Source organism: Callospermophilus lateralis, chromosome 5 (assembly GCF_048772815.1).
Source record: "Callospermophilus lateralis isolate mCalLat2 chromosome 5, mCalLat2.hap1, whole genome shotgun sequence".
Classification (NCBI taxonomy): Eukaryota; Metazoa; Chordata; class Mammalia; order Rodentia; family Sciuridae; genus Callospermophilus; species Callospermophilus lateralis.
The window spans coordinates 67,922,569-67,949,876 of NC_135309.1; the positions used below are offsets into that span (position 1 = coordinate 67,922,569).

Consider the following 27,308-nt stretch of genomic DNA (forward strand, 5'->3'; position numbering starts at 1 on the left):
AAAATTGTCATGAACAGACATAATTAGAAAAAATACAGTTAATAAACAAATGTATCCTGAAATAATTTCTCTCAATAATCTCAATTAATTAAAATAAATCTAAATCAAAGTAAAACTAAAGTACAACTATTAAATTAAAAATATGCTGAAGTCTTCTTGTGCTAATATAAAGAATACTTTAGTCTAATTAAGAACAATATCATAATGAATAAACATTTGCAGTACATGAAATGTAACAAATATATTATAACCGCATAATAATAATTAATATTTATTAAGTGCTTACTATGTACTACTGATTACTAGATGAATTTTTATTTATTATCTCACTTAATCCATATAAATCTTTAAAGCGGCTGTTACTGTCCTTATATTATGGATGAGGAAAATAGACCTGAAACTCCCAAGTGTCCATTCTTACAGAGTTCAGGCTCTGATTTGAGGGAGCTTAGGCTTCCATGAAGGTGATTTAGAAACCCCTTTGTGGTTCTAAGTTCCCGTCTGCCCTGTTTAAAGTGGACTCATTCTGTTTTTAATCTGTCTGACATGGCAGTACATCTGACTTTTATGTATCCCATTTTCTTGCCCTTGTAGCACTGTTTTAAAAATTTCTTTAGAAGAAAGTCCGTTTTTCATGTGTTCTCATATGCCTATTGCAGTGTTGATTATAGAGCAAGTACTCAGAAGTGTTTTATTCTTGTTGGTATTCATTGTGATGGTAATTATTCCCATTATTTCCAGAATTTGCTCAGAATATAATGCATGTTACCTCATTTTCTTGTTGTATGGGATAAAGTTAATGAATGGTCTAAGGAAATATTGTAATTCCTGGTTAATGGACTCTTGCTTTTCATTTTTTTTTTTTTCCAAGAAGGAACCTAGACCAGAAGGCATTATTGGGTGGGGGGGTTGATAAGTGTGATGAATCAGTAGTTGATACTGTTCCATACCCCATAGACATCATGTTGTGGTTGGTGTGTTCTTGGCTCTGTTGAGGTGGTTTCTGACACATATCCTGACTTGTCTAGATGGCTTAATCATGGGCTTGAAAGGAGTACTTAATTTCTAGAAGGTCTGATTTCACCTTTAATCACTAAGACATTATTGCTAGGTTTTCTGCTGTGTCACAATGTGTGCATTTGTAAAACTCTCCATGTTCTAAAAAATTGCATTCTAAGTATGATGGGGGTGATGAGAAAAATAATTTTATTATCATGTCCTTGACTAAATGGGCTTTTTATGCATCCTTTAAATCTTGTGTTATAACAACAACATAATAATAATTAAATACATTTTTTTTGTAATGCAGGTTTATTAGAAGAATTTAATTCTTTTTTGGGGGGAGGGATAACATTTAGCTGAATTAGTATTCACAATTAGCGTTTGATGATAGCGTTCCCTGTCATCAAATTGGCTGCAGTTGTTCATTTGTAAAAACCATTCTTGTCCTGTGAGCCATGTAGAAACAAGTGTTGGGCTGGATTTGGCCTTGGGGCTGTGGTTTGCCAACCCTTGCTTTAAATAAGTGAACATTGTTCAATTAATCCAAGTGAGTCTGTATTTGATCTGCCAATCAATCTGAACCTATTAATGACTTTTAATCATACAGAGATTGTGTTCATTTTGATCCTGTGATGTGCAAAAAGTGAACATTTTGATTCTTATTTTACTAATGACAAATGACTTAAAGAGATAAACATATCCAATATATGGGTAACTGTTTTTTTTTTTTTTCCAAGAAGGAACCTAGACCAGAAGGTGCTTGCCCATCTTCGTTCTAGTAAAATATATGTTGAGTGCCTGTTTTGTGATTGATACCATGCTCAGTATAGGCTAAATGGATTCACTCAGTGCCACAGAGCTAGTATAGCATAGGATCTGGATTCAAATTTCTGTCTTTTGTCAACAAACCTTGCCTCTTTCTACTACTGTGCATTTCTCAGATGAATGAAACAGAGTCCTTACTTCTGAACAGCACGAATGTCACAAATGCTACTGTGCACCAGCTGAATTTGAGTTGTGGTCTCATTCCCTTTCGTTTCTTAGGATTCTTTTGTTGAAGTAACAGAAGTCACTTTAGGCTAGCTCATTGTGAGGGTACAAAGGTGGTGGGTGGTGAGGCTGGTAGGCTTCAGAAAGATCTGCACTGGGGTTTGAGAGCTGCCAAGCACCCGTCTGCTGATGTCTTTTCTTTCTAAATTTTGTAGAAGAGATCCTTGCTGGCCTTGTTATAGGTCCAGAGCCACCAAAAGGATGAGGGACAGGTTTTGTAAATACCTGTCATCCTCTACTCTGACCTTGTGGATCAGGGTTGGGGATTGTTTCTCAGAGAAAGGGCTGGTGGGAAGGGCAGATATTCCCAAAGTTTTCTGGCGTGTTATCACAGGAGTGTCTTTGTTCCTTGTTGGTAGAGAGGGGGTTTTGTTTCTTTCTTCTTCTTTTTTTTTTTTTTTTAAATTGAATCTTAGTAAATTTAGTTTATTAATTGTAGTAAAGAACACATAACAAGTTTTACCATCTTATCCATTTTTTAGTGTGTATATTCACATTGTTGTGAACAGATCTCCATAATATTTAAATCTTGGAAACCTGAAGCTGTAAACCCATTAACAGTTCCCTTCCAACCCAGCCCAATTAACTATTATTTTGCTTTCTGTTTCTATGATTTTGACTGCTTTAGATACCTCATATAAGTGGAATCATATAGTATTTGACTTACTTCACTTACTATCCTCCGGTTTATTTATATTGTAGGATGTGAGATTTCTTTCTCTTTTTGGACTATGCAATAGTCATATATCTATATTTATATCTACCTGACTATATATATGTATATATGTGTGTCTATTTATACACACGCACACACATACACCATATTGAGTTTATCCATTCATCCATTGATGGACATGTGGATTGCTTTTGCCAGCTGGATATTGTGAAAAGGACTGCTGTGGGCATGGGTGTACAAATATCTGAGATCTTCCTTTTAGTTCTTTTGGATATATACCTATAGTGAGATTACTGGATGGTTTTTAACTTTTTGAGGAACCTCCGCACTGTTGTTCTTATGGTTTTATTTAATCTTAATACTGATCCCTCCCCAACCTGTAGTACCTTGGACAGTGTTCAGTGTATTTATGTGAAAATAAATAGAAAGGAAATAGAATGCATAGTGATGTCAGTTGCTGATGCAGTTTCTGCTGAATTAATATTCAGTTAATACTGGAAAAAAATCAAGGTATTTGATTTTTAAAAGTGATGAACCCAAGTGATTCCTCTTTATTTGCACTTTTTAATTATGCTTAGAAGTAAGAATACATTTTTTTTCCTTCTAGTTTTACCCTTTCTGACTTTACTTTTTCTTTCTGAAGAGGCCAAGTTTAATTAGCTTTGTAGTTTTAGGAGCCACTCATGCTTAAGTGTCTTTTGCCTTTTATCCAAGTGGTGATGTATTCCAGTGTCATCCTGACTTCCTGATAAACCTTCATGGCTGAGCCTGCATAAATGGCTTCTGCAGAAGTCCCTGTGAGAGCGTTTTATTTTCACTTTTAGGCTCTATCCCTGAGGCTGTTCAGTAGTGGTGAAGGTGGGATCTGATATCTGTTTTTTTTTGTCCAATAAAAACAAAACTAGATACTCACAAACTTTATGCCTCTGTGTTTGTAAATTAGACTCTGGCTCCTGATGTGGCTCCCCATGCTGAGGTCACTGTTTCTGTGCCTCTGGGTACTTGTGCAGTTGCTTTTTTCTTTCTCTTCACTACTGAGACAGCTTGTAATTTGGGGGCCTTTCTCATACATGGTGACTTTTTTTTTTTTTTTTGGTACAAAATGTGTTCTTTTTATTAAGAATTAAAAAAAAAACACATAATCACATTCTTCTTTGTCATAATTTCTTTTTAAACTTGACCAAATATGTATGATGGATACAACTAGATTTTAAATCTGGAAGGCACCTTTTGGGTGTCAGTTGTGTGACAGGCATTGGGTGGAATACTGGAGACACACGTAGGAATAAGATATATTCACAAGATAGAGACTGCCGTCTGCAGCTTTGATTCTGGGCCATCTAGCTCAGGGTAGAAAGAGTGACAGGTAGAATCAACATCTACTGATGCTGAGAAGTTACTGAGCCCTGCATGGTGTTCATTGTTCAGAACTATGAGCAGTGCTGAGGACAATATTAAAGTGACAGCTAGTTTTTATGAAGGCTTATTAGATGCCATCATTGTGCTTAGCATACTTAGCCTTTTCTGAACAACTCAATGTATTCTCATCTTATGTATAGGAAAACTGAGGTCCCAAGTGGAAAAGCAGTTTTCTCAAGTTTTTAGAACTAGAAACTGGTGAATCTGGACTTTGAGCCAAAGTCTGTCTGACTCCAGAGTGTGCTCTTGATCACTGTATCATGCTGCCCCCTCCATCCTCTCTGCACTTAAACTATGTGGGGCAAGGTGTGTGTGATTGATGTACCTAGAGCCAGGTGACAAGGTGTGTATGGTAAGGATGAAAGAATGCAAGAACAAGGAATTCAGTAACAAGGAAGAACTCAGAACAGGTCAGAGGAGTGGGGCCCATGCTACTAGAAAGGGCCTTTGAATAGTCAGTGAATATCTTCCCTTCTGTTGAGAGATCTCAGCCTCATTGTCCACACTGTAGCTGTCCTAAATTCCAGAGTGCCATGGAGGTTGAGGGGGTGCTTTGTGGAATTTCTATCATTTTTATGTAACAGCACATCCTTTTTTTTTTTTCTTTTTTTGTACTGGGGATTGAACTCAGGGGCACTCAACCACTGAGCCACATCCCCAGCCCTATTTTGTATTTTATTTAGAGACAGGGTCTCACTGAGTTACCGAGCACCTCGCTTTTGCTGAGGCTGGCTTTGAATTCATGATCCTCCTGCCTCAGCCTCCTGAGCCGCTGGGATTATAGGTGTGCGCCACCACACCCAACTATTTATTTATTTATTTATTTTGCTTTCTCATGTACCACAGATTTGTTGTGTTATTTGCTTTGAAAATATCTTTACATTAAAAAAGGACACTCAAACTTTGTTTTTTATTGTGGTAAATATAAATATGATATAAAATTTACCATTTAATTATTTATTTTTTTGTGTGTTGTCATCTTTTTTCCATTTAATCATTTCTAGGTGTATAGTTAAGTGGCAGTGAGTGTTACATATATACCATGTTTTGTTTGTCTAGTTATCCATTGATGGATGCTTAGGTTGCCTCTGCATTTTGGCTATTGTATATAATACTGTGTGCTAGTTACGTTTTCGATGCTGTGACCTGATAAGAACAACTTAGAAGAGGGAAAATTTATTTTGGTTCATGGTTTCAGAGATTTTGACCATGGTGGGCCATGTTTACTGCTTTTGTTCCAAGGGGAGGTAGAACATCATACCTGAAGGGTGTGGCGGAGGAAAATTACTCAGCTCATGGTGCCTGGGAAGCAGAGGAAAGGGAAGGGGTCTCAGGGAAGATGCGTCCTTCTAGAGCATGCCCAGAGTGATCTACCTCCTTTAGCCATGCCCCACCTGCCTACAGCTACTACCTAGTTAATTCGTTCAAACTAGGATGGGCTGATCAGGTCACAGCTCTCATAATCTAATCTTTCACCTCTGAATGTGCCTATTTTCTTCTAGTAGATTTACAGTTTCAGGTAGTATGTTTAAATCTTTAATAAATTTTGATATGATTTTTTAATACAGAGTGAGATAAGGGTACAATTTCATTCTTAAGTATGTAGCTATCCAGCTTTCCCAACACCTTAGCACTGTGTATTGTAGAGAATGTTCTTTTCCTGATGTGTGTTCTTAGTACTGCTGTTAAAAATCAGTTGACTGTAAATGCATAGGTTTATTTCTGATCTCCGTTTTCTTCCATTTGTTCATGGGCTTGTTTTTATGCCATTACCATGCTATTTATATATATATTTCAAATGAATCAAATGTTGTGGTGCCTCCAGCTTTTTTTTTTCTTTCTGTTGTTGTTGTTCATGTTGCTTTGACTATTCAAGGTCTTTTGTTGTTCCCCTTAAAATTTAGAATTTCTTTTTTTCTATTTTTGTGAAAAATGGCATTAGTATTTTGACACGGATGACATTGAATCTGTGGACAGCTTTGGGTAGTGTAGACATTTCAATAATATTATTTCTTTCAATCTCTGAACATGGTTTGTATTTCCATTTATTTACACCTTTAATTTCTTTTCATCAGTTTTTTTTTATAATCTTACATGAAGGGTTCTATGACTTTCTTGGTTAAATTTATTCCTGAGTAGCTTTTTCTTTTTTGTAGCTATTGTAAATGGTTTTTACAGATTTCATTTTTGGGCAGTTGGTTATTAGTGTATAGTAATATTACTGATATTTGTATGTTTTTTATACCCTGAAACTTTATTGAATTTGTTTATTAGCGTTAACAGTTTTTGATAGAGTCTTTAAGAATTTTGTATATAAGATAATGTCATCAGCAAAAAGACAGTTTCACTCCATCATTCTATTTGAAGGCCTTTGATTTCTTTTTATTGTTTAATTTCCCTGACTAAGCCTTCCAAAATTATGCTGGATGTAAGTGGTGAGAATGGATCGCCTTTTATTTTTGAAGTAACTATTGGTGTACATGTCAGCAATGGTTGTACCTTTACTGAGTATATTTCTCAAGTCTATACAAAAGAGTGGGTATTTACATACTAGCCTCTTAGCCATGAGCAGAAGTGTGTGAGCCATGCAATGAGTTCCTCAGTTTAAGAGGCATTCACCCATCCCTCAACTCTGCCATAGTATCTGTTTCTCAGCTTTGATTTCATGTTATGCTGGACAGTTCTGACCCATGGTAGCCAACAGAAGGAGGGTTTATACTGCTGAAAACTTACAAAGGACAAGTATCACGTTGAAAGCCGAGTACATATTTTGGCATGCTTTGAGGTCAATAGTACATTAGAAAAGTGGATAAAGGAAACAAAGATCTGAAGGAAAACAGGAATTGGTAGAAGTCTGGGATACATAAAAGGCTTCACATTTATTTTTGCAGCGGAGGAGAATTGGCAGAGCTTTTCTGTGTGAACTGTGGTGAAGCAGAGCTTGAAGGAACCTAGGCCAAGTCACAACCTCAGGCCTCAGGCATCCAAAAAGAAGAAAGAGAGAGTTCACCTATGCTCTCTGGACAGCCATGATTGCCCAACCTTTTTTTTTTTTTTCATTATCACTCTTTAAAAAAGCCTTTTAATATATTTTTCCTTCTAATTGCTCCTTTCATTATGAAATTTTAGTACCATAGGCATACTGATTATATATTTACTTACTGTATTATATCTTTGATTTATGCACAAAATAATGTTTTCCTCATAAGAATGAATTTTTGCTTCTTTGTGATTTTGCTCCTGTTCCAAAAGCATGCTTTATACCAAAAGAACAGAGCTATCTTTTGGGGTTTTTGACACCACCCCTCCGAGTTAAAACAAAATAATCACCAGATATCCCCTCCAAAAACAAAATAAAATTCCAAATAAAAATCAAAAGAACATTTTGGTGAATTCCCACATGGCTAGTTATAAATTTCACATTTTCTGTTTCAGAGGAGGCTCAGGAGTAATATGGATGATAACAGTCTTGTCATGCAAGTATTCTTTTTTTAGCCTCGTTTGTCTCCATGCCTAGGAACTACTCCAAATGCACTGGAAATCAGAGCTCTCATTACACAATCACATAAACGTGCCTTTTTTTTTTTTTTTTTTTTTTAAGTTTGTGAAGTACGTTTCAATGTGTGATAAAATAATTTGTTATTTCAGCCGGTTTCCTAGCAAGGCCCCATTATTAGTTCCATCATTATTCTTGTTGTGTTTATCAGAGAGCTGAGAGAGATTAAATTCATATGAAATATTTGTCACTGAAACAATTTGGGCAAGTCAAAAAAATTGAACAGTACTTTGAAGAAGGGTTGACCTAGACATGCTACAGCTAGAGCCCAAGCATATCTGCTACTTCCTTGGGCTTGACAAAAATCTATTTTTATAGTAGAACATAATTCCCTGGAATTGAATAAAAATGTGGAATACTATATATGTAGTCCAAATGAGATTTTTAAAAAACCTGGTTACTACTTACATGCACGATTTTTGCAAACTAACTGTATTAGTTATTTATTTTGATATAACACATTAACCCCAACCTTGAAGCTTAGAACAATACTCATTTATTATCTCTCTGCTTCTGGGGGTCAGGAGTCTGGGCACATCATAGTTGTGTCTATTTCAGGGTCTCACAATTAAGTTCATAGATGAGGCTGCAAACTTATCCAAAGGCTCGATGGGGAAAATTCAATTTCAGACTATTCTGGCTGCTGGTAGGATTCAGCTGGCCTGTAGAGCATCAAAAACATCTTGGAAGGGAGTGAGTGAAAGGGCAAAGGAGTGCTGGCAAGGTAACATAATTACAGAAGAGATATCTCTTTCATTTTTCTGTAGTCTGTTCATTAGAAGAAAGCCATAAATGCAGCCCACCCTAAAGGGAAGAGTACAGGAGGACATGAATACCAGGAGGAGGGGTACTGGGAACCATGTTGGAAGCTGAGCTGAGCCAATGTGTATCTCAAGGTGTATGCACAACTATTGAATTCTGAGAAGTGGGATAATTAGAGATTGGTGATGGCCAACTACATACCCCAGACCTCGCCACCAGTTTATGAAACATTTATGCAATACATCCAGGCATGTATTAATAATTCATTTATAAGTAGGCATAAACTCATTGACTATATTCAATTTATGACTTAATTCAATTTATTCTATAAATTGAATTAAGTCTCCATCCTCTTGGGTTCTCTCACCATGAATTGCATGAATATAGTTCACTAAAGGTGAAGCAGACATTATTCCAAAGCCAAGATACAGCTGGGTTACAGATAGTGTCAGTCAGTCAACATCTGCAGAACCAGGCTGGCCAGGGGACGGTTCAGGCCTGAACTTAGGGTGTTTTCCCTCCAGTTGGAAGGTGAAGGGCTTGCTTGGTATAGACACCCTGATCATGCAAGGATGGGCACATTTCTAGAATTTTGAAGTTATCCTCGTATCTTAAGTCTCATTCATTGTATTAATGAGAATCCATTTTTTAAAAATATATTTCTTTTTTTAGTTGTAATTGGCTGCAATACCTTTATTTAATTTATTTTTATGTGATGCTGAGGATTGAACCCAGCGCCTCGCACATGCTGGGCAAGTGCTCTACCACTGAGCCACAACCCCAGCCCCAACGAGAATCCATTTTTAATATCCATTATGCTGGTTAATAAGCTACTAATTTCACCAGTGAAAATTTACAATTTTTAGCATTCCTTCTGTTAATTATCACAGGCTCTAATGTCTTTGAAGGATAAATATAACTGAAATGTCTGGTGAATGAGGTCATTGATAAGAACATCAAGGCAACTCCTGGAGTGTGAAGCCCACCTTCCAATAGCTGACTGCACCTGGTGTATTATATTTCTTGAACTAACATACATACCCCGTAGAGCTATTTGGTATGTGCTGAAATATTTTAAAGCAAATTATAGATATCCCAACAATCACACACCAAATATCAATTCCTAAACTAAAAGCAAAGTATATTGTGCCTTGCAAAAGATGATTCAGTGTGAAACAGGTTTTGGTCTTGTGTTTAACCAAGAGATTGTTGTTTTGTTTTTGTTTACTGGGGTTTGAATCCAGGGCCTCATACTTGCTGATCAAATGCTCTACCACCGAGCTACGCCCTAGTGCTTAAGATAGAGATAGAATGTAGAGCTTTAGAGAAGGGCTTCTTCATACCTGGTCTGGTTTTCTCACTATCCCAGTGTCACACTTCACCTCTCATATCCTCAGCTTTTCTCTCTATAAACCATGGCTCTATATCATGGGGTTTTAAAAATATTAAGTAAGGTTACATTTTTGGTGTCATTCCTTGAAAACTGACTTTTCATAGTTGTGTAGTATTCCACGGGCATAATAACTCTTAGTTTTGTTTTCTGTTTTCACTATTATAAATAATATTGGGTGAAATCCTATTTGAAGGCCTTTGATGTACTTGCATACATTTCTCATTGCTTCTTGGATTAAGGCCTTTAATGCATTTTACCAAATTTCCTTTCAAAAGAAGTCTACCAGTGTAGTCTAGACCTGGTTGGCACTGTGGGCCATCATTTTCTTGCTATATGACATGAATGAATGACTTAACCTCCTAAAACTTGCATATGTCATTCGGAAAGTAGGGTTCCTTATTTTTGCCTCATAGAATTATAAAGAAGCAAAACTGTTAGCTCCTGTCTTCTAAGTATCCACTCTGGAGATGCTTGAAAATGGATGACTCTACTATTCACTTGTGGTTGGACCTCAGTTCCACTTCCACCTTTTTCTGTTGTGTGACCTGGGCCTGGCTGCTCAGGGACGCTCACTCAGTTCCTTAATGGTGCATTGAAGTACCGCATGCACGAGTAGTCAAAACCCTAAAGAAGAGTGGACGTTTCAAAACTCAGTAATTCCAAGATCTGGGAAAACAGAAAATAAGACTGTCACTCCACAGAACAAATGGACGTCGCATGGGTGACATGAGGACCGCAGTGTGACTGTGTGCTGCCCACTTGTTGGTGACTTCCACTTCCTGCTTGTTCATGTGCATTGTTTAAGATTCTTTACATTACTCTAGCCACTTGAGAGAACTGATGAAATATGTTCTCTCTCTCGTTTCCAGAGGGTTTATTTCCCAGCTCTGAATTTACCTCTGCTGATAATACTTTTTAATCCCACTCTTGAGTGCTCAAATAGATTGATTTAGTTGATATTTATTCATTAGATGCCATGAGAATATTACCAAGAATTCTTATTTCTAACAACTTATTTCTGGATCAGTTAAATCATAGTAGCTGCTATTTTCTTACGTATCCCCCCTCCCCATCCGCTCTGCTCATACTGTTGCCTCCGGAGTTTTAGTCCCTTGAAACATAGTTTTTGCAGGGAAAGCATCTTGGAGAAAATGAGTATTCTGTGAGTGATAACGGTTTTTTTTTTGTTGTTGTTGTTGTTTTTTGTTCCCTCCACTGAGTTTAAATCAATGCTTTTACCTTGACTCTGAGGCCTAGGAATCCGAAATCCCTGGATGGCTCATTTGAATTCATCCGGGTTGTAATAGACTTTGCTCAGTGGTAAAGCTTTCGGGAATCCCTTAAATCAGCCGGCTGAAATGCTGGGACGTGTCTTCTGTGAAACTAGTCAAAGTCTGGGAAGTGAAGCTCTTGCCTGAAATGACAGAAGGTGGTTTCCTGAGCTCCACGCCCATTGGTATGATTATTTGTGTGGGGATGGGAGGAAGCGTGTCTCACCCTAGTGTGGTGGGCAGTGCGACAACCCAGCCGGGAGTCCGGCACCTGGCCTCCTGCCCTGTCTTGGCCACTCTCTAATGGCCAGGTTGCTCATTCTAGTTGTGCTAAGCACGTCACTGCCATTTCCCCAAAGTCAGATTGGATTAGATTAGTCATTTTTGATTCTGAAGTTGTATGATTTCTTTTATCTTCCACCCGCCTTTCCCCTAATCTCTATATAGCAAGATTTTTTTTTTTTTTTTTGGTCTCATTCTTTAAGCTGCATAAAAATTCAGTAGTTTAAGCTAAGTAGAAATCCCAAGCACCAGAGCTAATTCATCTAACAGATAGATGGTTAAGGGTTGAAGGAGTAATAAAATATTAAATAATAAGAGTCATATTTTTATAAAATACTGGTTAGCCAAAGGAGTGCTAAGCTTTTGGTAGAGATGTTACAATTTTATGTTGTAATTCTATTCATGTGAGTGTCACTTTGCAATAGCAAAGACTCATAGGTGTTTGAGATATTGGTGCCCAGTAATAGATATTGGCTTATTTTTAATCCATGCCATCTACAAACACACTGTTCTAGAAACTTTGGGGGAAGTACAGATGGAATAACGATAGTTATTTATTGAGTGTTCACTGGGAGCCAGGCACTGCATGGTTTTATAAATATGAGTCCTCCAAATAGCCCTCTGAAAGAGAGACTGCTCTTAATTCCACTTTTCCAATTTGCAGAATAGGAAATGGAGGAATGCAAATGTTAAATTACTTGCACAAAGTCTTCAGCCAGCAAGACAGTGGCTCCGGGTGGTCTGATCTCTGAGCTCACTCTCTTTCATGGCCAACATGAAGGATAGAATCCTTTCCTCAGAGAGTTTAGGTATGGAGACTGACCAATGCATGGCCCATCTCCACCAGCAATAGGTGTACTCTGACCTTGAAGGGGACACTTGGACGGAGGAGCATCCTGTCTTCAGTACACTTACTGTGACCCTTGCTGTCCTGTGCTCCTCTGCTCTCATACCCAACCAGGTATCTGGAGGTTTAGGAGCTGTGTTCTCTCTCTGCTGTTCAGGATGCATTTCCAGCCTGTATATTAGTTTTCTGAGCCTGTTCTCTCATTGTTGTGCTAAATTCAAAGACAGACAAAGACAATGAAAAAAATAGGAATTTGTGGCCACCATAAATCTTCACCTACCTCCTGTAAACCTGAGGCGGCACCAAATTGAAAGCTGGAACACTTCTGGCCAGGCTGCATTGAAATTCTGAAACAGAAAAGAAAAGAAAAAAAAAAAAAAAGATAGGGCTATGTCTGAGCATTGTGTGGTCTAAGTGCATTTGAGATACAAATCTGTCGTGGATCAAAAATATTACTTGTAGGATTGGGCTTGCATTCAGCCAGGCTCTTTGTGCTAAATTAAGGCTCTTAGTCTGATCAAAAAGACTGGGAAAGTGTCATTCAGTCATCTCAGCGCAGGGTAAATACAGAACTCTGGGTAGAGCTACATTGAATTGGAAAGGTAATTTCATTTCTTAATGGCATGTCCAGTGGTTAAACTGCAGTGTGTCCTTGAGCCATGCAGCATGCCAATTAAAAGTTCCTTGGGTTTTCTGAGGCATCCAGCCGTTCCTCTTGGTCACCCTGCCTCTCTTTATTTATGGTGATTTGTTTTTTAAAAAATTTGTTCTTTTTAGCCATATATGACAATACAGTGTATTGTGACCTGTTATATATACATGGTGTATAACTTATTTTAACTAGGATTCCATTCTTGTGGTTGTACATGATGTGCAGTTACACTGATTGTGTATTCATCATTCTGTTGTCTTTCTTATTCTCATCCCTCCTCCCTTCCCTTCATTCCCCTTTGTCTAATTCAATGAACTTCTATTCTCCCCCCACCCCCTTATTGTGTGTTAGCATCCACATATCAGAGAGAACATTTGGCATCATATTTATTTCATTTGGCATGATATTCTCCAGTTCCATCCATTTACTTGCAAATGCCGTAATTTCATTCTTCTTTTTTTTTTTTGGTTGAGTAATATTACATTGTGTATATATATATATACCACATTTACTTTATCCATTTATCTGTTGAAGTGCATGTAGGCTGGTTCCATAGCTTTGTTATTGTGAATTGAGCTGCTATAAACATAGATGTGACTGTGTTACTGTAGTATGCTGATTTTAAGTCCTTTGGGTCTATGCCAAGGAGTGGGATAGTGGTTCCATTCCAGGTTTTCTGAGGAATCTCCATACTGCTTTCTGGAGTGGTTGCACCAATTTGCAGTCTCATTAGCAATCCAAGAGTGTGCCTTTCCCCCACATCCCCACCAACATTTACTGTTGCTTGTATTCTTGATAATTGTCTAGGGTGGTTTCTTACGCTGACTGCCCACTCTGGTAGGATTTCATCTTTTGCTGCTGGAGCTCTTTGGTTGTGACTACACTTTGTGAGACTTGGGTCATGGGCAGAGCCCAGGAAGGTGGTAGGGCAGAGACTGCAGTACATGCCTTTTAGGGAAAAAAGAATTGCATCTAGTGGTTCCAGGTTTGTTGGAGTGATATGTCTTTGACATTTCTAGATTTTTTCTGGAATACCATAAGTGGTCTGGGATTTGATCCCCTATTCCCTGACTCAATATCTCCCTTGCTACTTCTAACTAATCTGTTTTTCTATTTTTCTCTGAATATCCTTAGTGAAGAAAAATGATGGCTTTTGCAGAGTTAATTAACTCCTTTCATATTGATTCTCAGTATAAGTAGAATTTAAAGGCTATAATTAAATACTTTCTTGATCAGTGGCCTTTCATGAGGTATAGCTTTTGTTATTTTTAAAGATATTAACATTTGTTAAAACCTACTGGTTTTTCTATTATTCTCTAATCTTGATATGTTTGAAATGGTTCAGATTTAAAGAAGTTATTACCCTCCTCTAAAGACTCTAAGTCTTTCAATTCTTGTTTAAAATGTTTTTTTCAGACACTACCTGCATATGCATTTTAAAATTGCATTTCTAGTAGAGCCACTTATGTTCTTTTGCCTCAGCTACCTTTGACACCTGTAGAATACCCTGTCCCCACCAGCTATGAGACCTTGGATAAGCCATTTAATTTTCTGTGGCACATTTTATTCATCTATGAAATGAGGACAGTAATTGGAGCCTACCTCATAGAGTACTCTGAGGAGTAAATGAGCCATGTACATAAAATGCCCAGGACGGTGCTTGGCACATTGCAAACTACCAGCTATTGTTGTGTTACTATTATTTAAAAAGCAAAATGCAAGGAAGTTAAAAACACAAGTGTGCTTTTCCCACTATGACATCATAGAGAGACATTCAGTGGCTATGATGAGCCTGTGTTTGGGGTCGACCTGACCTGGATTTAAATTGCAGTACCTTCTCTCATAGGTCTGTACAAATGCAGCCTCTGGGAGAAATGTGAACTGTATCATCTACCTTAGGAGTATGAATTAAAGGATATGTGTAAAGAAGTGCTTAAAATGCCTTGGCACAGGCTGGGGTTGTAGCTCAGTGGTAGAGTGCTTGCCTAGCCTGTGTGAGGCACTGGGTTCAATCCCTGGCACCACATTAAAAAAAATGTCTTGGCACACCATAAATACTCCATAAATGATTATTGTCATCTTCCATGAAAATTCAAATCAGCTGAGTAATATTCCATTGTGTGTATATGTCCCACAGTTTCTTTATCCATTCATCTGCTGAAGGGCACCTAAGTTGGTTCCATAGCTTAGCTATTGTGAATTGAGCTGCTTTGAACAAAGAATGACTTTGTGACATTTTCTAGAAAATGGATGGATCTGGAGACTATCATGCCAAGTGAAATAAGCCAGTCCCCCAAAACCAAAGGTTGAATGCTTTCTCTGATATATGGAGGCTAACCCACAACAAGGGGATAGGGAGAGGGAAGAATAGAAGTACAGTGGATTAGACAGAGGGGAATGGGGGAAGGGAGAGTGAGTGATAAGAAAAGGAAAGACAGTGGAATGAATCTGACAAAACTTTTATATACACACACACACACACACACACACATACATACACACACACACACACAAAACTCAGTGGATCTCACCATCATAAACATTTATAAAAATAGTATTCTAACTAGAATAAGATATATTTCATTCTTGTATATTATCAAAATGGATTCTGCTATCATGTATAACTAAAAGGAACCAATAAATTAAAAAACTCCTCCAAATTGTCATATTTTCTTTTAGTCTTTTATATGCAGTTTTAAAAAATCACTAGAATATTTGTACAATTTCATGTCTTAATTTTTTTCAATTTAATTATATATATTCTAATTAATTAATTTAGTTCTAATTTGTTGTATGTGACAGCAGAATGCATTTCAATTCATAATACACAAATGGAATACAATTATTCATATCCCTGGTTGTCCGCAAAGTAGAGTCACACCATTCATATCTTCATACATATACCTAGGGTGATGAACATCATCTCATTTCACCATCCTTTCTACTCCCAGGTCCCCTTTCTTATACCTCCCACTCATGTGCCCTACCCAAGTTCCTCCATTCCTCTCATGCTATACTCCCGCCCCCCCCCCCCCCCCCCCGCTTATGCATCAGTGTCCACTTATCAGAGAGAACATTTGCCTTTGGTTTTATGGGATTGGCTTATTTCATTTAGCATGATATTCTCCAGCTCCATCCATTTACCTGCAAAATCTATGATTTTGTGCTCTTGCTGAAAGAGCATAAAAAGTAATATTACATTGTGTGTGTGTGTGTGTGTGTGTGTGTGTGTGTGTGTATGTGTTAGAGTCTGTAAACAAGTCAGGATGGCACCTGGCATTTTGCCAGGGGGAGTGGTTTGTGAAGTAACACCAGGGAGCCATTAAGTGTGAAAATTTCTTATTGGTTGACTGCTGTTTATGCTAGTTTATGCTAATTAAGTTTTTATCTAGTTTATGCTAATTAAGATAAGCTGTGTGGAATGTATAAATACCACTCCTGTCCTACAATAAACGGCTTCCACTCCTGCTGTATCAACGTACACAAGTTGTTTGTCACCCCCCCAGTTATTTTGCTGCAGCTGGATTGCGGCATGTGTGTGTGTGTGTGTGTGTGTGTGTGTGTGTGTATATATCTCACAGTTTCTTTATTCATTCATCTATTGATGAATGAATGAAAGGGATCTAGGTTGGTTCCACAATTTAGCTGTTGTGTATTGAGCTGCTATGAACATTGATGTGGCTGCGTCAGTGTAATATGCTATTTTTAAGTCCTTTGGGTATAGACCAAGGAGAGGGATAACTGGGTCAAATGGTAGTTCCATTTCCAATTTTCCAAGAAATCTTCATACTGCTTTTCATATTGGCTGCACCAATTTGCAGTCCCACCAGCAGTGTATGAGTGCACCTTTTCCCCTACATTCTCGCCAACACTTATTGTTGTTTGTCTTCATAACAGCTGCCATTCTGACTGGAGTGAGATGATATCTTAGAGTAGTTTTGATTTGCATTTCTCTAATTGCTAGTGATGATGACCATTTTTTCATGTATTTGTTGATTGAATGTATATCACCTTCTGAGAAATGTCTGTTCAGGTCCTTGGCTCATTTATTGATTGGGTTATTTGTTTTTTTGGTGTCTAGTTTTTTGAGTTCTTTATATTCCTTATATTACTGCTCTATCTGATGTGAGAGGGGTAAAGATTTGCTTCTAAGATATAGGCTCTCTATTTACCTCACAGATTGTTTCTTTTGCTGAGAAGAAACTTTTTAGTTTGAGTCCATCCCATTTAAGATTCTTGATTTTAATTCTTGTGCCATAGGAGTCTTATTAAGGAAGTTGTGGCCTAATCCCACATGATGGAGATTAGGGCCTACTTTTTCTTCTATTGGACACAGGGTCTCTGGTTGTATTCCTAAGTCTGTGGTCCGTTTTGAGTTGGATTTTGTGCATGGTGAGAGATAGGGGTTTAATTTCATTTTGTTGCATATGGATGAGAAGAACTTGTTTGATGAATGTAGATACTCCATTGTTTGGGGCATATATATTTATAATTGTTATATCTTTTTGGTGTATGGTTCCCTTGAGCAGTATGACATGACTTTCTTTATCCCTTTTGACTAACTTTGGTTTGAAGTCTACTTTATCCGATATGAGGATGGAAACCTCTGCTTGTTTATGCAGTCCACGTGAGTGGTATGTTTTTTTCCCAACCTTTTACCTTCAGTCTGTGGATGTCTTTTCCTTTGAGATGAGTCTCTTGGAGATAGAATATTGTTGGGTCTTCTTTTTAAAAAAAATCCAACCTGCCCATCTAAGTCTTTTGATTGATGAGTTTAGCCATTAACATTCAGGGCTATTATTGAGACATGGTTTGTATTTCTGGTCATTTTTGTTCATTTTTAGTTTTTAACTTGACTTAGTTTCTCCTTTGATTGTTTTTTTCCTTTAGTATCATGCTTCCCTTTGCTGATTTTCATTTGTACTCCTCATAGAATATTTTTCCGAGGATATTCTGTACTGCAGGTTTTCTTGTTATAAATTCTTTTAAGTTTTTTTTTTTTTTAATCATGGAAGGTTTTTATTTTGTACTCAAATCAGAAGCTTAATTTTGCTGGATATAAGATTTTTGGTTGGCATCCATTTTCTTTTAGGGCTTGGTATATGTTGTTTCAGGATCTTCTAGCTTTGAGGGTCTGGGTTGAGAAATCTGAAGGGATTCTAATTGGTTCTCCCATATGTGTAATCTGATTCCTTTCTTTCGTGGCTTTTAAAATTCTCTCCTTATTCTGTATGCGAGGCATTTTCATTATAATGTGCTTTCATGTAGATCTGTGGATTCTGTACATTTTGTGTCCTGTAAGCCTCTTGTATTTGATTTTTTCCAATTCATTATTTTTTTCTTTTTATTTATTTATTTATTTTTGCATTACAATTCTTACTACACCATTTTACAATAATTTATCATACCTCTGATTATATATTAGGTATGTTGACACCAAATTCACATCTTCATACATGTATTTTGTATAATAATGAGGGTCTCCATTCACCATCCATGCTATTCCCTTCTCCCTCCCATTCCCTCCCTCCCCTATTCCCTATCTAGAGGTTCCAATTCATTCTTCAAGTTTGGAAAATTTTCTGATATTATTTCATTGAATAGATTGTTCATACTTTTGGTTTGGAACTATGTGCTTTCCTTTATCCAAATAATTCTTAAATTTGTTCTTTTGAAGTTATTTTGTAATTCTTGGATATTCTGCTTATGGTTTCTTACCATCTTCACTGTGTGGTCAACTTTATTTTCATGAGTATATATTTTGTTTTCATTGTCTGAGATTCTGTCTTCTAAGTGTTCTAATCTGTTGGTGATGCTTTCTATTGAGTTTTTAATTTGGTTTATTATTTCCTTCATTTCAAGGATTTCTGTTTTTTCCTTCCAGAATCTCTATCTCTCCTTGTTGAAGTAATCTTTTGCTTACTGTATTTGCTTATGTATTTCTTTATTGAAATAATCTTTTGCTGCCCATGCTTGCTCTCTTATATCATCCTTTAATTCTCAGAACATTTTTTAAATTATATATATCCTGAACTCCTTTTCTGACATTTTTTTCTGCTATGCTGACCATGGATTCTAAAAATGTAGTATCTTGGTTTGTTTGGGGCATTTTCTTCCCTTGTTTTTTCATATTGTTTATGCATATTCTCTTGTAGCAGTGCAGATCTGAGGTGTTTTAGTTTTTACCCTATAGACTTATAGTGTCTCTGCAGGGTTCAGAAGGAGATCAATATTAACAGATCCCAATTAGCCTTAAAACAAATTAAGACATTTACGGTTTTGTCACAATAGACAGAAATGATGAGTTTAATTATTATCTACAATATGTACAATATAGGTTTGCAAAAGGGTCTACAGTTTCTAATGGTGGAGAAGGAGAGAACGGGGTGGGGTGTAGGATGAGATGTTAAGTAGTAGGAGGTGAGGATATAGAGTTATTAGATCTTTGGAAGCATGAAAGAGGAATCAAAAGAAGTTGGGTACTGGCAGGAGAAAAGAAAGAAATGGCGAGACAAGTAAGTGGGAAGACAATAGAGAAAGTACAACAGACAAACATAAAAAGTAAGAAAAAGAAAAATGGAAAAATAAAAAAATATACAAACTATAATATACTATTCATATATTCCAATCCTCAGTAGCCTAATGCATGAAAAATACTTGGTTTCACGAATGTTGGGAATTTAAGGGCGGGAAAGAGAGAGAGGGAAAAGGAAAAAAAAGAGAGAGAGAGAATAAAAGGATAGAAAAGAAAAAGTAATCTTGAAGGAAAATTAAGGGATTGTTTCTGTTGGAGTTCAGTATCCTTCCTGCTTTCCTTCCCATCCAGTAGGTGGGGTTTTCTGTTGTTGGCTGTTTTCTCCACCCTCTGGATGGGAAAGGTTATTAGGGTGGGTGGGTTGGTCTTAGGGGCAGAACACCTTGAGGTGGGGCATAGCCCTTGCCTGACCCAGTTGGAAGACCATCCCCCAAGGATTTCCTTTGGGACCCGCTCCTGTGTTGTGGGTGCCTGGTCTTATCTTCTTATATTGCCTGTAAACCTCACAGTTCCTGGTCTTCAATTTAGTCTCTGAACTGTATCTCACTCACCTCCTCCCTTTCTACTTCCTAATCAGGAATCTCTTTCTCTGGAGTTCTTGAGGGCTGTGCTGTTTTGTATTGGGCAGATCAGGGCCAGGCTTTGTGAGCTAGGACTGGTCACATAGCTTCGAGCACTGTGCTGGGTTAGTGGCTGCTGGGAAGTGGTGGGTTGGGGGACTATAAGTACCTTGATATTGCTTCTAGGCCCCAGGCGGTGTCCCAAGCTGGGGGTTGTCCTAACTGGTGATGGCAGTAGCAAGGATAACCCAAGATGGTGACAAAGGTGTCCCAAGATAGAGGTTGCTGCTTTTAGAGATGGAGCGTTGGGGTGGCCCTGGCGGTGGCATTGGGTGGCATGTTTGGAGATGCAGCTCAGTGTCATACTTTGCTATGGTGGGTGGCTGTCTCTAGACCCTGTTCAGTATCTCTAGGTGCAGGTTACCACGTGGAGGGGACTATGGCAGCAGTTGTAGTGTCTCAAGATGGAGGCAATCAGGGGAGCCAACGTTGGTAGATGGGGATCCACACAGGAACCCGTGGCTGGGGGTACTTCTTAATTTTTTAAAAATACCATTATATCACAATTGCCTTTCATGGTGACTACAGAAACTTCAAACTCATCATTTTAATGACTGCTTAATATTTCATTAAGTAGTTATATAATAATATATTTCACCCTCTTTCTTATTGAGTGTTGAAGTTATTTCCAGCCTACACCATATATAAATGATACAATGTGAAACGTCTTTAGATGTAGAAACTTTATATTTTGTAACCAGTACCTTAGAAAAGATTTCTCAAAGTACCCTTATCCAAATATGACTGTTTTTATGATTCATTTTATTATTCTTGGTCTCCCTTACTGAGTGACTTCTATGTGGGACTCACCACTTTATCCTCAGTACCTAGCACATTGTCAGTTTCAATAGATATTTATTGACTTAATGAAAAAAATGTACATATTATTGTATTATTTTTTCCCTAAATGATTAGCCCTTTATTTTTTTTCAAAATGGCCATACTACCAAAAGTGCAATGACAGATTTATTAAAATTCGAATGTCATTCTTCATAAAAATATAAAAAGCTGTCATGAAATTCATTTGGAAAAATAAGAGGCCCAGAATAGCCAAAGCAATCCTTAGTGAGAAAAGTGGTGCAGGAGGCATCACAATTCCAGACCTTATGCTACTGATCTATAGTAACAAAAACAGCATGGTACTGACACCAAAATAGGCATGAAGACCAATGGAATACAAGTCACAGAGATTAAATACAGTTACCTCATACTGGACAAAGTCGCCAAAAACATACACTGGAGGGGAAAAAAGTCTCTTCAAGAAATTGTGCAGGAAAAACTGGAAATACATATGTAGTAGAATGAAATTTAACCTCTGTCTCTCACCCTGCACAAAACTCAATTCAAAGTGGATCATAGACCTAGGCTTTAGACTTGCTAGAAGAAAATGTAGGGCCAAATCTTAAACATGTTGGTTCAGGAACTGACTTCCTCAACAGGACTCCTATACAGTGCAAGAAGTAAAATAAAAAATCAATAAATGGGATGGCATCAAACTAAAAAGCTTCTTCACAGTAGAGGAAACAATCAAGAGTGTAAAGAGAGAGCCTATAGAATGGGAGAAAATCTTTGCTACCTGCACCTCATAGGATGTTAATTTCTGGGATATGCAAAGAACTCAAAAAAATATAACATAAAACAAAACAAAAATCAAACCTAATCAATAAATGGGCAAAGGAACTTGATGGATACTTCTCAATAAATATGAATAAATACTAATGGTCAATAAATATGTGAAAAATGTTCATGATCTCTAGCAATTAAAGAAATGCAAATTAAAACTACACTGAAATTCCATCTTATTCCAGTGAGAATGACAGTTGTCAAGAATACAAGTAACAATAAATGTTGGCTGGGATGCAAAGGAACAGATACACTCCTACATTGCTGGTGGGACTGCAAATTGTAACCACTCTGGAAAGTAGTATGGATGTTCTTCAAAAAACTAGGAATGGAACCACCATATGACCCAGTTATCCCACTCCTGGGTATATATCCAAAGGATTTAAAATCAGCATACAACAGTGATGCAGGCATATCAATGTTTAGAGCAGCAAAATTCATAATAGATAAGCTATGTAGTCCTTTATTTTAAGTTGTTTAGTCGACATTTTCTACAAGTGGTTAAGACTTCCTTATGTTTCCATTCTATTTTAATAAGTCTTAAAAATAAAGGAACTTCTTGTCAATCGTAGTACTACTAGGGAAGGTAAGGGTGCTTACTGAGCACAGGTAATAGTTATTGTGCACTATATACGTCTCAGGCATCATCCTGAGTACTTGCCCAGGATCACAAGGGTGGTGAGTTGGTAATACCCAGATCCAAACTTGGCAGTTGGACTCTTAGTCTGGGCACTGGTAGATTAGGTGGCATTGCTTTAAGATGCTGAAAATTCTCCCTCATTTTACTTTTCCTACAGCCCACCCCTTTACTTCAGCCAGTGTAACAAGTTATCAAATTATTTTCCAGAGAACCTGGACTAGTCGACCAAATTACAAACAAGGTGTTGATCAGAGTTACTGAGAATTTTGCATTCGCTTCCAAACAAGAGCTCGAACTGCTTGCATGGCTTGGTTTAAAAAAAAACCAGTTCACCAAGTGAAGCAGGTTGGAATATATATTTTTATAAGCCTTAGATTTTTTTGACTGAAGGAAAGAATCCATTATGTTAACACGAAAGACAGTTGGTGGCTTTAGAACTTCATCCATGTGGGAGTTATTAATCCATGAAGGACTGTATCTGAGACTGAACATTACAAGTGATATGATCCTAGGGATTAACCAATAATGTTTCCTATTTAGTTGGTAATTGACCTGATAAAGTGACTTCTAAAAAGTATGAGCCATGCCGTCATTATGTCCATTTCTTCAGTCTCTCCTTTCTATTATAGGGTTTGGGAGTTGCAATAAGCACTAGAAGGCTTTTTTTTTTTTTTTTTTTTTCTTTGCAGGAGTTGACTTAAGAATTGCAGCAGGGTTTATTCTATTACCTACATATCTCTATATGATTTTTTAAAAGTTACTTAGTAGCTTTCCTATATGTAGTTTCTATTCTAATTATGCTAGTTAATTTGTAATGTTAAATACTTCAAATTTTTAAAAAAGCATTCCTTCTTGGACTTGCCACAAACTTACTGTTCTGCCACCCCACAGATGACGTGAGGGATGCAGAACAAAGGCCAGCCTTTGTGTTTGTGGTGCTGTGGTTAGTGACAGCACTCTAGCTCCAAGTTGTAACCTGAGACTTGGCTCAGCAACTGTGAGTTTTGTCCCTAAGAAATGAGGATCATGTTTAGCATCAGTGGGAAGTCAAGGGACTTCCTGGTTGGGGTTAGGCATGGACCAAGGAGTTCTAATTGGCAGGTACAGTGTTGGAACGGAAAAGCTTCTGTGGATGCTTTGTGCTTGTCCCTTGGCTTCTCCAGAGTGCAGGAGCGAGCTTCACCTAGTAGAAACAGGAGACAAGGTACAATTGGAGATGTGGCGGGGGTCCTTGTTCTTAGGGTGATTTCAAGAACTACTTATGGTTTGTTCTCACCCTGCCTCCTGTAAATTAATAAAACCACCTAGATTTAGATGGAAATAATTTCAAGATGGCAGGGAGGACTGTGCGAAGTGACATGCCCTTTTTTGGAAATTTGAGAAGAGAACCCTATAAACACACTTTTTAAAGGAGGTTGTGTCCTGAGGGCTCAGAGTGACAGAAATCTGGGTGCTAGCCTGTGTTCTCTGCTTGCTAGTTAGGCCATTGGTTTCTTGACCTTTGTGAGTTTCATTTTACTCATGTGACTGACTCATCGTTTGGGCGTGGGGGTGAGACAAGACTCTGCGTGTAATGTGTTTAGCACAGCCAGGGGTCGCCTTAGCCTGCCAACCGATCATTTCTTTCAATGACCTGGATTCTAGTTCTATCTTTCTGTTGCAGAGGACCACTGTGCCCTCAGGAAAGCTGGTTGACCTCACTGGTATTTCAGCATTGTAAAAGCATCAGCGTCTCTTACAGGTGAGGTGAAGAGCAAGTGAAATATTTGTGAAATACAAAGAAGCCTTTGCTGACATTTCCTGTATGCCACAGACCACCGACTAAATCAGGGGATGCCTTGCAGTGAAAGCCCAGTTGTGAGGGGCTCCCTACTCAGATCTAGTTCATAAAGAAATCAGTGGCCACTTTTTAAGTCACAGGGTGAATGGAAGGTCATGGTTAATACAAGTCTGTTGTGTGCCGTGGCTTTATATGTTGTCTCCTTTAATCCTTAAAAGTAATCCTGCAAGGAAGTGTGTTTCTTTGCTTCTTCCCACCCATTTTACAGGCATAGAAATAAATTCAAGTGTGGTAAATACTCATTGAAGAAAGAAGCTGGAGAAACCCAGTTTAAATCTTAGGCCTGACGCCTGGTAACGGCTTTGTGACCTTCAGCAAGTTGTTTTCCTTTCTGAGGCTGTTTCCTTACCTGGAAATGGTGAGAGTAAAAGTTCAGAGGATTAAATGGGATCATAAATTCCTGGCATGTCGAGAACCCGTAATAAATTGTCATTAACCTCAGTATTGTTCAGATTTGGTGAGATGTTTGATTGAAGAATGGCTTCAAAAATTATGTTTTGTTCAAAGGGAACATCTGATTGGAAGATACAGGAGTCTGGTCCTGCATATAAAGATCACTGACTTATAGAAATGCATGAATCTGGGGGGAAGGAGAAGGGTAGAAATAAAACATAAAAGGAGAATTATCTGGGCATCTGTTAGATTTATTTATTACCTGGGCATCAATGGGATTTATTTATTCTGTTGGACAATTCACTGGCAAAATATATAAGCATGCTGTTCACCATTTTATCTTTCAGAATAGGGAAGAAAAAAGGAGAAATTATGTGTGAGTTTAACTCTGATGAATAGTGAAGAAATGGCTGATAAAAGAGAATTGATAGGAACCTTGTTCTTCTTTTTTTAGTGTGTCACAGCCAAGAGTTGATACTGGGGCCCACTGATGCCAGGCACCAGGATGGTTCTGTTTGTGCACGAGGGAGAGGTGTCTTATAAGTAGGACTGATACGGGTTGAATGAGGAGAGTAAACTTCTCCTGAATGGGGGCTACTAAGCAGATAAAGGTGATCAGTTGCCAGAAGTGTCATGGATGGTGTATGGCCTGGGGTGAGAAATTGGCTTTAATTACTGGTGAGAACAAGCCATATTTTATATGATGTCTGAGTCAGGAAAGGTCCAACTGTGCACAGGTTACATGTTTTAAAGTTCAAAATGGAAGTGGTCTGAGTCACATCAGAGGGTGGGGGAAGTAACTGTGTGAACTAGAGAACACCATGTGCCTTCAATGTTCACATCTGGACAGGGTTGATTTGGAAACTGGCAATGTGGAGATGACTTTGTTCCTTCATTCTAATATTTGATCACAAGGTACCTCTCTAAATCAGATGGGTACTTTCATTCCTTGGGTGAGAGTTTCCTATCTGGACTAGATAATACAAGGTCCTTTCTAACTTTTAGTTCTTTTTTTTTTTCTTTGAACATATTCTTTACAAGTTGTGAAAAATATTCTTCTTAAAGAGAAAGAAAAGATTCATAATGTGAAGTAGAGATATCTGAAGGATTGTATGAGTTTAATGTTCTGCAGTTACACCTAAAGATTGGGGGTTACTTGATGAAAATAAAAATCAATCTTACTCAAGAGCCCATTCACTACTATGGGAAAATGTATTGAAGCTGTATATTCTGTCAGGCTATTCTTATTTGAGAAGCATTGTATTTAACCTGATTTGTGGATGTGATTAGATATTGATTCATATATTAAGATTCGTGGTGTTTTGTTTGGGAGCAGGACTGAAATGTCTGATTTCTTTAACCAGGATTTTTGAGTGTTGGCACTAGAGAAGGAAGAAGACTCTTGCTGTGAACCTGGCGTTATAAACGGTGTTTGCACATTCATATTCTCACTTAAACTTTCCAGTCCTCTCCTGTTGTCAGATCTGGATTCTGGGTCCTCCTTCCTGGTTGCTTTGAGTGGAATCAAGGCCATGTAGTTACTGTGTGAGTTTTGGACAGGACTTTTAGTTGTTTAATTTCTCTGAGCTTTGATCTCTGGGGCGGGGGATGTGGGGATAGGAAAGGAATCCCCTAAGGTAGATGAAAGGGTCCAGTAGGCTAATGTGGGATAGAAGTCCACCCAGTGCTTGGCACATGCCATGTGCCAATACATTTTAACTGTATTATTATTTAGTGTTATTTTAGTTTTATAGATGAAAACATTAAAAGAAAAGAATTTAAAAGAATGGGATAGCCTCAGATTAAAAGATGTTTTGTTGTGGTGAAAGACCTCTTCCTGGAGAGCTTTGAGTCAGGTTTGTTTCTCTTACCTTTTGATGAGAAAATTGGATGCATGTTCTTCCCTCCCTCTGTCCCTAGCTCCTGGCATCTCTTCCTTTCTTCCTTCTCAAATGCTGCCTACCTGTGCTGCATTCCGGGGGGGCGCTAAGGATTCAGCAGTGAACACTGGCCAGATCTCTCCTCCTTCTCCCAGAGCTTACCTTCTAGTGTGGTGAAAGACAGTGTGAAATATTTTACAAGCATAGGATTTTCTTACAGGTACGAATGCTGTAAAGAGAGCAGGACAGGCAGATGTGATCGGGGTTGTGTCCGGGCAGTTTGAGCCAGGGGAATAAGGGAGCAGGTGACTTCTGAGGAGGTGCTGGATGAGTAGTTGGGATCTGAGTTCTGCAAGGAGCTAGCTGGCCACTAACTGGCCACTTCAGATCCGGGGTTGTTCCTCAGAACAGAGAAAAAGAAAGAAGGAACTGAGCATGTTCCCTGAATAGGAAGCAGGCCTGGGTCCTGGTAGGTGGTGAAGGGAGAATGGAGGGAGCTGTGGTTGGAGAAGGGGCTGGAAGCCTTGTTATCCCACTTTCTGAACACCTGTTGCTAATGCAGGTTCCTCAGGCCCCACATGAGTCCTGTCATTCTTTCTGCATCATTGCCTCCTTCCTTCTTTCTTTCATCCTTTGTTCTTTCCTATTTTGACCTTTGATCTCCCATGGAGGTCCTCGTTATTCTTATCCTTCCAACCACACCTCAAGGGCACTGAATACTAGGCAGATGGCACTGGAATTCCAGTCTCATCAGCCTGGCACTCAGGAGTAAGCAGTCGGTTAGGTTTATAGTGCACTGACATGGAGTGCCTACTGGTGTGTCAAATTCTGCACTAGATAATAAGATGCAAATGACGTGAATTCTGT

General features: G+C 38.1%; 1 protein-coding gene across 1 annotated transcript in view; it reads left to right on the top strand.

The window, feature by feature from the left end:
• The window catches only part of Prelid2 (PRELI domain containing 2), a 77,864-nt gene that overhangs the window by 38,628 nt on the left and 11,928 nt on the right, over nucleotides 1–27,308 (top strand). The window lies entirely within an intron of this gene.